At 39.7% G+C, this 13,648-nt stretch overlaps 1 long non-coding RNA gene across 2 annotated transcripts; it reads left to right on the forward strand.

Moving 5' to 3' along the window:
- Positions 1 to 3,156: 3,156 nt before the first annotated feature.
- Positions 3,157 to 10,585, forward strand: LOC137189385 (uncharacterized). Of its 2 annotated transcripts, XR_010929627.1 has the most exons (4): positions 3,157 to 3,225; positions 3,924 to 3,992; positions 8,676 to 8,831; positions 9,910 to 10,585. It is a non-coding gene; the product is annotated as an uncharacterized lncRNA (long non-coding RNA). The 2 variants fall into 2 exon arrangements; XR_010929626.1 differs by having other exon boundaries at positions 8,676 to 10,585.
- Positions 10,586 to 13,648: the final 3,063 nt, after the last annotated feature.

Below are 13,648 nucleotides of genomic sequence, written 5' to 3' on the forward strand. Positions count from 1 at the left end.
TACTATGGAAGATATGTATATTTAAACTTCTCCTATTCAAAAGGTCAGCAAACCTTTGAATGTTTGAATTCACATCACAGCCGTCTATGCAGTTTAACATATTATTGAAATTATTGTCATCTCCCAAGGCTAAATACTTTATATTAAAAACAATCTTATACTATAACAACACACAAGAGCCTGTCTGGACATTATACACTAAGTACCGGGTGAACATTATAACCTTCTAATTTTCCGAGGATGCTGATGTTTTGCTCACTACACCGTGACTGATATATTAGCATGATCAATATTATTGGCTAATTTAGCTTATTACAGATCAGTATTGGTGTATATGTCAGCTTATAAGTAATGAGAAATGACTGTAAAGAAATCTTTGAAGATTTTTTTAAAATATTTCATTATCAAAAGTGTTTTCTTATGTTTTCCGATATCACTATGGTCTCAACCTCAAAAAACATTATCAGTCCGACTGCAGTTATAAACGGTTGTATACAAGTTGACATGTCCTCACCCTCTACTTACAGCTTATATCCTTTTCTTGCCCCACGTGTTTTATTGAGCAAGATGTAGAAGCTAAGAAGCTGCTAACCAGGGCCTTTTTATTCTTTTTCCTTTTCTATTTCCTCTCCTCTATCTATCTATCTATCTATCTGTCTAACTATCTGTCTGTCTGTCACAACACAATGTATTCAAGTTCTTTTCACATGAATCCATCAGTAATTTAATATATTATTGATCCCTGTAGAGAACTCTGTTTGTTATACTAGTGAAGTGCCCATTCAAAATGTGCCTTTTCAGAGCAGGCTGATTGCTTGGCCTCCAGCTGCTACTTCAGCTCATAGAAGAATTAATACAGTTGATGTGAGGTGTGACTGAATATATACACCAACAACATGAAAAAACTAACATTGTATTATACCCACATGTTATAGGCTAAATAATGGGCTAAGTACTCTAATAGTAAATACATATTATTTTCTCATTTCAAGTAAAATGAGAGGTGCATTTAAAAATAAAATGATGTGCATCTGAAAAAAAAGTTGATCAATCATATTGGGCTCTTAGATCGTTCCTATTTTCTGTGTCCTTCAGTTTGGATTTGAGTGGTTATGTTTGCTCCAAAGATCTCGGAGCATATGAGACAAACTGGTTTTGAACAGCCCATGGTATAAGTATTTGATGTGCGTAACTACAGTCATTGTGTATTAGGCTCTGAATGCTTCCAAAACGCGTCACTCACAGCTGATCTGCTAAACGTGCTTCTAACGCTACACATTCTGTCTAGACATGGGGCCAGAGTGTCCATTCTTTATTAAAAGCTCTGTTTTTGCTGCCTACTTTTCTCTTTTTAGAGCACTTTTCTCTGACATGTGTCACGTCGACTTTGGTCTCTCTGACATGCTCGAGTCAGCAGAGCCCTGAAGCTCCGCCCTGCCCCTGCACAGGGCGGACCAGCTCGCTGATTGCTGGTTTATTCAAAGTTTATTAATATTAAAGGTATCGTATGTCTAAATTGCACCAAATTCAACACTGTACTCCCTTTGTTCCCCAGCAATGCACCTGCCAAGTGTGGAGTTGATTGGATGAATGGTTCAAGAGATACGTAAAGGACATACATACAGACATACAGACAGAGATTCCTTTTTTTAGTAGATAGATCATCATCATCTCAAAGAGTGCAGCATCAGCCACAGTCTGGTCCCCTCAGGGCGGGTTGGCACAGTGTCTCATTCAAGATGACTTCAGCAGCGTGAACGCTTCCCCTCACAGGGCCTCTGTTGAAGGGCTCTCTTAACCACTAAGCCCCCTTGCGCTCTGAATGTACAAGTGTTCTTCATGTATTCCCCTCGGAACAACTTTGAAGTCAGTTGTGTGTCTGACTCTGACATCTTTAAGCCGACCTGACCCCACTGTGCTGCTGAAAGAAACAGCTAACAGGATATTTTGTGTCTCGTTCTGTGTATCTTGTCCTTTTGTATGTGTTCCTCCCAGTGTGCAAATGTTTTCTGCTCCAGCTTTCTGACTCACTGCCCAGCAAAAGGACTTCCATCACAGGCAGCAGCGCCGTGCCTGTCCAAAACAATTTGGGTCACACCAAGTGAAACAGAAAAGAGAGTTCCTCTGAGACTCATTGTGGGCCACAGTGCAAAGTCTAGAGAAAGTAGAGAGGCAAAGATGGAGAGAGGGAGAAGTCAGAGCAGCAGGGGGAACAGAAGAATGAGTCAAAGTGAACAAATTAAGTTCAAGTCCAAACACCAAAGACAAAATGGAGAAAATGGAAAAAGAGCAAAAGGGAATATTTAAGTGAACAAGAAACGTATGGGAGTTTTTGAGTCAGGAGAAAAGGACTTTGCTACATGTGTCATTAAATCATGTTTTCAGATAAATAGCTTCTGTAGACGTGGTTATCATTTGGATTTGATGAATTCTGTTTACTGAATCCACTTCTTATTGAATTTTATTTCTGATTTCTATTTGAAGAAAATATGAAATGTTTTAATAATTATTGATTCCTGTCAGTAATGGAGGATGCAACACAATTTAACAAATACTCTAATATTTAAAGAAAAAAGCGTGTGTGTGTGTGTGTGTTTTTAATAGAGAGATGTTGGATACCGACCTGTCATCTGCATGTTTTGTGTCACCTTTGTCATCTCAGCTGACAGCAAGCTGTGAAATTGTTAGTGTGTTGCAGCCCATCACACCACAACAGCAATAACACACACACACACACATATTATGTCTCCCTTTCAGAGTGACTCCTGTGTTTTCTTCACATGCTGCCATCCCTGTTTAGCAATTAGTACTGCTGATCAAAGGAGACACATACACACACACAAAACTGCACACAAACCAAATATGCAGGTCAGATATAATTATCAGTTTGTGTTCCTATGGTAACAGCCAAGACACTGCAACAGATTGTGTGTTCTGTGCTAATAGAAAGGAGAGTTTGATGATATGCATGGCTTTGTTTCATGTCTTTTTCTTTAGTTGTGAAGCAAATTGACATCTTTCCTCATGCGACAAAACCTATGTCCCCAAGTTGGGGAAAAATTTTGGGTCAGTGGTTAAGGTTAGGGTTAGGGTAAGTCTCCAGGAAATGAATGTAAGTCTATGTAATGTCCCCAAAAGTCACCTAGGACAACTCTGGCAACAGTCTGGCTCCCTCCTCGATGCTTGACCTCAAATCCTCTGACAGCTTTGATTCCACTACCGGACGTAAGTACATCTGCTCTGTCTGTGTTGATATAACTGACTATAAGGTTTAGTCCCAATTTCTCCCCCATAAGCCCTCTCCTCATGTCAGAGTCACCCTAAATTCAGAGTGGCCCCCAAAAGAGGTCTATGGGATGTAATGATAAATGTAATGGAAACATTTTATAAAGACGTGGCAAGGATTGGGGAAGCTTTTTTGCTTCTTCACTTATTTACTACAGTTTATTTTGCATTACTAATCTCTACTGTTCATATTGCTTCTATTTACTGTTTACTATTAATGCTTATTACATTTGATGCCAAGTGTGGTGGTGAAAAATCTTTCTTTTTAGGTAAAGGGAAAGGTTAAACAGTCACCCCACAGAGCATATCCTTTGAATTGGGACATCACTGCCTTTCATGTGAGCACACAATCAGAAGGAGTTGGGAAAGGGGGCCTGAGGGAAAACTGTGACGCAACACAAATGTCTGTGTGACAGAATGACTCAGAAAGATTTGTGTGGCTAAAAGAGATTTCATCTCTGCAGGTTATTTCATCTGTTGAGAGCCCACGTTAGAAAGACACTTGCTCGTCCCAGTTGGAATTGGGTTATTTTAACATTGTCGCTGCTCTGTTCGGTGTAATGTACTGTATTCTGTTTTAAAAGTGTCTGTGTCAGAATATGAACGCCAAACTAATGCATGTACTTTCATATTTGCAGGTACAGTCGAATAAAGATTAATTGGGAAATGCTGCTGTTGCATTGTTGAGCTATCTGGGCTATATTCAGGTAAGTCAGTGGTACATGGCACAAGACACAATCAAACCACAAAGAGGGGGCACTGCACCATGAGGGGCACATGGTGCAGGGTGAACCTTAAGAAAAAGGTAGCATAGAGCTGTCCATTATGAAGCACAAAAGCTTATTGCAGTGGCAAATTGCCTTATTGTACTTTGTCTTGTGAGTCAATTTTGTACCCATACCCCTAAGTGAACAATATGTACTTTGAAATAGTGATATAGTCAGTTGGCAACCATGGAAACAGTGCAAAACATGAATTCATCTTATGGCACATGTCTTTGACCTGCTTTCAGCATGAAGGCTATGCAGTTTCTACAAGCTATGTGACCAAAACAAACTGTGTGATTGTTAGAGCTACATCCCACTGCATCTCTCTAATGGGCTCAGTGCAAGTCTGTAAAAGAACATATGTAGGCAAGACTGAAAAAACATTTTTGTATCTGAATACTGCTTTCCTGGCCCAAATCCTTGCCATTGGCTGTCATGAAAACGAAAATAGTGATCCCAATAAAGGACATTACGCCAACATTTTAATACGTTTAATATCTGTATATCCACTGACAATGTATGAAAATACTTGCTTTGATTTTTTAAGTTTGGTCTGATTTTAGACTGCCCAGATCTAACAAAATAAGATTTTGGTTTTCAGGATATTATCAGAGCAAATTCATACACACATTTCACCAATATCACATTAATATCCCTCCTTGTCTGCTACTGGTATCTAGGCTTTCACACCAGCATTTTGCCCATGCCCAACAGATAAACTTAAACCTCCCGCTGGACCTAGTTAAGTAAATTAGCTGTGTACGAAACCCCTGTTTAACTCCCGCGACTCCTTCAAGGACAGCAAGCTGTCAAACAACGAGTGGAGTTACTGTTTCCAGAAGCCTGAGGGTGAGGGGAGGTTTCCTCAACTTGATGGAGTCTGACAGAGCAAATGATGAAGTTGGGGGGAGTTGAGAGGATGCAAGGAGGAGTTAAGAGGCGAAAAAATGAAAGACGATGAAAGTGTATTGAACAGTTAGGTTTGCAGGCACAAAGGTGCACAAACTTTAACTCACACTCATTTCCACACCAAAAAGCATCCAAAAATAGGACGCTGTCAGTGGACGTTCACCGCAGGAGGTGGGGAGAGAGTGATGAAAACGTAAGTGGTTGTACTGCCTCCTGCAGCCTGATGCAGAAAGAATTTGAGGGAAAAGGGAAAGAGGTACAACATGGAAATAAGAGGAAAGGAGGAGGGAGATAGCAAGATATGCAGGTGTGTAACAGAATAGATCGTCTTCATAAACTTTGAAGAGGTCGTTGGTGAATACACTTAATTTGATTGATGAAAGGACTGAATTCATGATTCATGAATGTAATTATATTGGGTTAAGTGGAAGAATTATTAAGGGCAGAAAAGTGACAGGCTAAGAAAATGAAAATGTGTTTGCTATTAAAACTGTTTAGTTAAAGTTGGGTCTTTCTGTGTTGGTAGGATTGCTTTGTAAGTAAGAAAAGTAGGAATCAGACTCAAAGGAAAAGCCTCACTTGTCAGTTTAGTTTAATGACAGCTGTCAGTCTTTCACCCCTGTAGAACAATAAAGTCACACAATACATTTCATGTTCAGATTCTTTAGATTTAAAGGAATCAGTAACTCAGGGCTCATTTGACATCTACACAGAATCCCATTGGCCACAGTCATTCATCTTTGAGCATATTAGTCTTCTCCTTTACAGCAATACACAGCTTGAGAAGTGGCCTTTGTGTGTGAGTGTGTGCGTGTGTAAATATGTTATCTTATTGAAGGTGACTGGCTGCTTTTAAGCAGATGTATGGCTGTTGTCCAGCAGCCTTAACAGTGATTGTGGATTATAATAGCTTTGATCACAATGAGAGCAGATGTGACTTTAGCTCTGTCCTGACTGTTTGATTCTGTTCTATCTTTTTCACTATTTAATATTCTCAACAATCCTCCCTTCCGTGCTTTTCTATCCTCCTTTGTTTCATCTCTAGCTTCCTATATTCCTCGTTATACTGAGGAGGGCTACTTCAAGCCAACCCACGGCAGCACTGGTCAGTCTTTGAGTGCGGTCGAGTACAGCAACAAGATTGCCGGTTCCAGAAAACAAGACGATAAATAAATAAATGCAGAAAGAACACAGCATGCAAACACACACACACACACACACACTGACTTGAACTACATGAAACATCTATTTGCATGAGTTTGATAATGAAGATGAAAAAAACTGACAGGTTGTTTCAACGATGCATGTTTCTGTCATATACTTGGGACTGATTATGTAAATTGTGTTAATGTATTATTCAAATTTCTACTAGTCACTGGAAAGTGGAAAACAAATTGCTTTCCTGTGCATTCAAAACTACACAACCACCACCCATGCACTGGTGTATTTTGGGAATTCTCCAGTCCTACCCTTTGCAAAATATGTCTGTCTCTCAGAGTTAGCTCTTTGATCCACGTAGAGTGCTGTGAGACTGTCATCACTCCACCTGTGTAATCTGGACTGCTGGAAGCAGCCCGCAGAGCTCTTTAAGCATTAGACTGAAACATAGTGAACATCATTGTTACAAGTGTACTGTCTTCTACAGAAACATCGTGGAGGGATGTGTGGGTGTCACACAGAGCAATGACTATTTAAAGATGCTCTAAGCAATCATCTGACCAGTAGAGAGCCCCAAAGACTCTAAAACGAACTCACAGGAAAGGACTTAAATACAGTTTACAGTATATTCACATATCAAGATCTGGTTAACATGTTAGCAACCACATTTCTAACATTACTTGCACATCCAGCTACATGAGCATCCTAAAAAGAGGCATCTTAATACTCACCTGCTGATTATAAATCCAACATTGACTCACTTTTTTGCCAATGTTTGGTCTGGCTTAAAAAAAAAAAAATCTGGCTCAATCGGTGAACTTTTCTCTGCCAGCCATTTGTTTACTTTGGCTCTCCACGGTGTCACACTGTGTAGGTAGCATAGAGCTGCTGTGCTGGGAGTAGCAGATTTACATTGTGGATGGTGGCAGGGAAACTAAACCAAAAACCAGGAGCTGAAATTGCAAAAGGCCGCAGTATAGTGTGCATATTTTCTGTGCTGTATTAACATGTTCACATTACAGGGATTCAGTGTTAATTTAAAAAGAAAATCTATCTACAGTGGGATCTCTTGTGTGTAGGCTTGTCTAGAGACGTGCTTATGTCTTTTACTAACATAAAAGCTGTGCTTTCTAACTCTGAGCATTTCTCTCTATCAAGTAAACAAATCAGCAGGAATGTTTGACTTTAAAATGCAATCCAATACAATTGCTCCCTTTGTGAGGTTTATAATGTTGAATTTTTGTTGCCTTTTTGTCAGAGAGGTGTTGATTTTTAGCACATTTAATTCTCAGGTGTTATTTTCTCTACCAGCTGTGTATGTGTGGTGTTCTTTTTTATCATTAAGCTCAAACTCCCGTATCTGTTTTCCTCTAAGGAGATGAAACACCAAACAAAGCCAGCCAGTCTGTCAGTGTTCATTTTTCTGCAGATGAGGAGCAGGTGACGTCAGCGGGTCACTCTGCTCGTATAGCAGTCATCCAATAAGAAAGTCTCAGTCCAATAAGAAAGGAACACAGAAGCAGCGTTGGAGGATGATGAATCTGGCTTTGTTCAGTTCCCAGCTACTCTCCCATCAGCCAACCAGGGACTCTCAGCACAGATCTTATTCTGTTTCAGTGGGTCCACAAACTTAAGGATGCTTGATAATAAGTGGACACTGTTTGAGAGGAGTCTCCTGTCAAAACAGTGTACACACACAGCAAACAAGCCGATACCCAAACATGTCAAGGAGTACAAAGAAGGTCATACTCTCTGGTGAATCTTATCAGCTCCTCTAAATTGACACAGTCTAAAAATTGGTATTTAACTCTGATTATTTAAATCTACGGCTCTTCAGAAAACATGTATCGTCTTACCAACTGAAATGATAAGACATTGTGGACCTGTGAGAAGTTTGAATTTTTAAAAAATGTTTTACACTTGGCTATTACATCATTGATCAACCTACAGCCATTTAACAAGTGTGCCCAGTGTCTCCTCTAGCTTTACATTGGATCATGTTGTTTCTCTTATCATTTTTGCCTAAATGTTTCTGTTTCTCAACCCCCCTTGAAACCCGCGTTGTGATGTGACACAGACTTCGTCCTCTCTGACACCCTTTTCTCACTCTGCCTTCTATTTGTTCAGTTTTTACACCTCATTCTGTCATCTTATTCTCTCTGTGTGTCTGTGTATCGTGGTCAGATCATCTGACCTCAGTCTGCGAGGTCAGAAATGTTATATACTGTCATAAATATTGTATGTTTGTTCCAGGAAGGCCAGATTCTGGTTTATGTTCTCCATCTTTTAGACATTCACTCTCTTCTGTATTTCACCACTTTACTCCTTTTAGGGTTCTACAGTGTCGATAGATCTACACAGTATGTCACACTGCAGGGCTCTGAGGTGCTTTGTTTATTGGAGATCTTGAATGTTGGAAAAAGTCCCAAAACAAAGCAAAAAGATTTAAGTTGCTTTTTTGTTGTGTTGATGTTTTTCATTTTGATTGTTACTGACATTGGGATGAACAGTCTGCTACATATGATCTTCTTTCTTCTTCTTTTTTCCAACACTCAGAGGGTTGATGTCTTTAATCGCAGGGTTGGTGGTTCAATTCCCAGCTCCTCCTGTCCACATCTTGAAGTGTCCTTGAGCAAGAAACTGAGGCCAAATTAGTTCCCGATTGCCAGGCCGTCGCCTTGATGGCAGCATCAGGCCGCTCTTTCCTTGAAGGTATAAAAGCGTTTTACAAGTGTAGTCCATTTGTCAAAATACTTAACCAATGAAACATCCAAACAATTCACGCTCTCTGAAATTGTTATAAACAGTTGCCCATCAGTTGACCTTAAAAAACCTTGAAAAAGCAGACTCGAGTTTTTGACACAGACCTAAAGGGAAATAACAAACAGTTGTTTATCTGTTCGCTTTGAAAAGGAAAATACAAAAGCAGCAGCAGCATCAAAATGTCAGAAAAGAATCTTAAAGAGTACAAAGGATTGTGTGTAGACATCTGGTACCTGTTGTGTATGAGTTTAACTGAGTTCAAGTGTCTCTCTGGAGTCTGCAACTACTGAGCTTCTGAAATAGTCTTAATTGTACTATTTTCACGTATCACTCTGGTTAGGAACAACATGTGTCCCTTTGGGTTTTATTAGAGCTAACCGACATATCTCGGAAGAACTTCCAAAAGTCCCAAATGTAAGGACCATTATATTAAGCTTGGAAAATCTAATTCAGTACAAGTACACTAGTGTTTAATCTCACTCCACTCCGATAAACAAACTATCTTCAAGGTCATGGTGCATGTTTTCATTGGAGAGTAGAAGGCACATTCTGTAGCAATTTGTTTCTTGTTAAATTATTAAGAGGTCGTTATCATCATATTAACATTGGGGGAAAATGTTGGAATATAATACAGAGTTGATTAAGTACAAATCTTGTTACTGAAGCTCTACACAAACAGGATTAAAACTTACAAAAAATGCACATAAATCATTAAGATTCTGTGACTGTCACACAAATGAATTGATTGATGGGAACTTTATTGCAGGCATTTAAGTTTTAGAGCATTAGTTATTAGTGATGGTGAACATAAAATAGATATAAACAAATGTCATTGTCAGTCAGCAGTTTGCCGCTTGCTTCTCATGTCAGTTATTTAAGTTCTGCAAAATTTTAATTGCATTACTTAGGCTTGTTTAAAAAGATGAATCACCACTAGCCACTTTGATAGTGTATGATCATCCCTTTCACATCTATGTCCTCCTGTTGTTTACTTTCCTACTGAGCCTTCTCTCTTTTCTTCACTCAGTCCTCATCTACAACAAGGGATCAATGACATCTATTGCAAGGTTCGCCTCTTTTACTGGCTTAAGTCCATCGATTTGTCTTTTGTGTATTTGAATGGACAATATTGATTTACTCATTTAAGAGACGAACACGGCAAATGGGCATGAGCTCATTTCTCGCTGTTGCATCCCATTTTGTCATCTCTCAGCTCCTCAGTCAGACTGATCTTACCTTGTTGCCCTCTCATGATGTCGTTAGTAAACTACCATTTCCTGCCTGGCGGCTGTCTTCCCCTTTAGCTGTGAAGTGATGCTAACTAGGCTTTGGGCACACACAGATGCACAAATTCACTCTGTTACACACACAAAAAAAATTTTTTTTTTAGTAAATAGTAAAAGTAATGGTGGGCCATATTTGCTCTCTTTCTCTTATTTATATGAGTGTATATTTTTTACATTGTAAAAAAAAAAAGTTTATGTCCAGGTGGATATAATAAATGTGGGATTGTGAAATTGCATTTATATTAACTGAGGTGTGAAATTCACTGTCCTCACTGTAGCGTGAAGTTCTTTGTCTCCTCATGCAAGCATAGTGTTTTTTGTTATTATTTTTCACTATTTTGAAATTCCAATGAAATGGTGACATTACAAGCTGTTTTGGTTTTACTGTGACAGCTCCACATTGTTTGAATAAATATAAGTCTGTCCCTTCCCATGCTTTCTGTTCAGTGTCCTCATTTCAGTGACAGAAGTCTATATGTGCCACCAGCAGACACACTTATAGCACGCACACATAAAAATTATGCTGTCACACCCATTCATTGACATGCACATCCCTTCAGAAACACAGTTGCAGTATAGATTGCATTTTAGAAATATGACACACATTTATTAATTTATGTTATGGTGAATGTGAGTTTTGGACAAATAGTTTCAAACTGAGACATATGCACATTATCCAAATGGCAATGACTTTTGATGGCTCCCGTCATCATCCTTCAAACAAAGCTCGCCTCACTAGTTACGCCTTTGTCTTCATTTAATACGCTGTATTAAATCCATTGAACTGATAATGCCCTTTCTGTAGTCAATTTGATTAATGCAACTTGAAGAAAATCAATTTTCCACTATCTTTCTCCCCTGTTTCATCCCTTCTTCCCATCTTCCTCTCCCTATCAGTCTATCTGTGAGGTTATCATGGTGGTCGCTCCGATATAATGATTTCAAACTGGTTTAAAGCTGAGCTGCATGAGTGATGGCTTGGATTACTGCATACACTGGACTCACTCGTATGAAAACTAGATTTTTCTGGGGAGTGACAATGAAGATCTCTGTATCTCTGGTCCCCACAGATTCCAAAACCATAATCTCAAACAAGTAATGGAATTTAAATTATTTTCCTCCGTTTTCTATATCACATTAATTGTGCTAAGAGCCAAAGGAACCCAGTCATTAGAGGGAGGACTGCAGTGTTTATGCATGTGGCAGGCGTTGATGGAACAGATGTTTCTGAACAGCTGCATTTAGTATATTTTTGCATACACAAATGTGTTTCTCTGTGTGTAAAAATGCATGTGTAATGTGTGCATTCATTCAGTTTCTACAATATAGACTGTTGGCAGGACGGATATACCATCATGCCCTGGGAAAACTGTGAGATTGATGGGAGCATCTGCTAATCTCTCCTTGGGGAGTGATGGGTGGCATCCAGGCTTTATCAGCTGCATGTGTTGACTGCGACTCAGCACTATCCTCCAGGCTAACATTGACAGGTAGCACATTGTTGGCTCAAGAAATTCTGCTTTTCTTTGCATATTTATTAGTCTACATTACAGTAACAGAAAATAAGGCAACAGGAGTTTTTAAATCTAAACTTTTAACTGCAAAATACACTGAACTCTCTGCTCCCTGAAGCGTGAAAGACAATTGGATTATGCCCTGGGTCAGTCAGTGGTGTAGGCAGGCCAGCTGGTCCATATTACCTTTGGGTTTAACCCCTTTCCAATGCATCATTAAGATTGACTGTGTGTCCTGGCCTCTAAATTGAGGTTATTGGTCTTAATCCACTGCGCTGATAAACTCCTAATAGCCTACACTGTGTGGACATGAAGCATGCCTTGCCCCCATGCCTCAAAAGACCTCATTTATATTTATGACAACCTCGACTCTCCATTCCTGATTAATCCACTTAATATTAGGACGCAGATCCGTAAATCTCCTCCTGCCTCTGTGGAGAGCAGTAAAAGAGCCATGGATGTGACAAGAATGTCAACTCTGGGATTTGCAAAATAAAACAACATTCGCACACCAGAACACCCGTGCTACTGCAAAGCCAAATCTTTTCACTTGTCCCAGAACTAAAAACTCTCAGTGGTGCAGCGGATGGCTGGCAGACAGCAGCGGTTGTACGTTCTCAGACCCTTACAGCGGGTCCTAAGAAGATTGGTTTAAGTCATAAGCAAGCTATTGAAGTGCTGACGATTATGATCCTCTCTTTCACTACGCAGGACAGAGAAAGAGAGCATGAGAGACAGACACATACTGAGTCACAGATTAGCTAGTCAGCAGAGAATAAGTGCTGCTTAATTCCCTCTGAGGAGTTCAAAGGTTTCCTCATCCTTGTTGAGAGCTGCACTGCCCACACCAAGGAGCAAATTAAGTTTTCATGGGAGGGTAAGCATCAAAGCTTTAGTTCGTCCGTGACAGCAAGGTTATCAGAGTCACAGAGATGGGCGCTTTGATCGGGAGCTTTGATTTGTTTTATGCTGACGTGTTTCCATCGGTGTCTTTTTGACTAACTTTTACAGGGTCAGCGATGTCTTGGTCCCCTCTAATAGACAACTGAGAAGTTTCACAACCTCGTCTGATTATGTAATAGCCCGAATTTGTCTAGAAGTGGCTCATCTGGATGCATCCTCTTTCTTTCTGTCGTAGCTTGTAACCAACTCAGATTTCTTAGTGGTGACAAGCAAGACTGTGTCCTTGAATACCCCTGAGACTCCCTTGTTCCACCTTCACTCATCCTTCTTTCACCTCAACTCTACTTAAGCAGATGGCCACAGATGGGAAAATAGAGCCCCGTGGACCTGATGGCATCTGTTTTGCTCTCCATAACTCTTCCACGTGCATATCTACTTGCATCACACACACATACACAGACTATTAGTCACTCCTATATTACATCATAACATGTCTAGGATATTATAGGTCTCTGTTGATACAATACAGAACACAGTGTGACAATATGGAGAGGGCAGCCAAACGCTACACCTACACATTTATTGAATACATCATGCTGGTGGCTACATGTGAGTAGATGGGACACGATTACATCCAAGTCCATCAGAGTTGACCGATGTTGAGTACCTGAGAGCAATAACTCACCCACAGAATTGTGCATTCATCATTCTTTAAAGGCTTTTTAGTAGTTTTGAAGAGCCATACAAGGATCTAACTGATATCAAAAGTGATGCACTAACCCAAATATGGTTTCAGCAAGATAAGGCAAGATAAGATCGAACTTTATTGATCCCAGAAGGGAAATTTAGCATTACAGCAGCACAAGAAAAGACCAGACAGGTAGAAAGGAACAGTAGAAGACACTGATGGTCTGCACAAAATAGATCAACCCAACAAGTACCAGCATTCACTAATATTTGATTTAGAGGTTACAGTTTTGAGTGTACTGTCAAGAAGTTCGAGTTGATCTTATTTGTAATTCCAGCGATACAAAAAAACTGTTGAAATGAAATCTTTTTTATA

The sequence above is a fragment of the Thunnus thynnus genome, chromosome 9, assembly GCF_963924715.1.
Source record: "Thunnus thynnus chromosome 9, fThuThy2.1, whole genome shotgun sequence".
Lineage (NCBI taxonomy): Eukaryota > Metazoa > Chordata > Actinopteri > Scombriformes > Scombridae > Thunnus > Thunnus thynnus.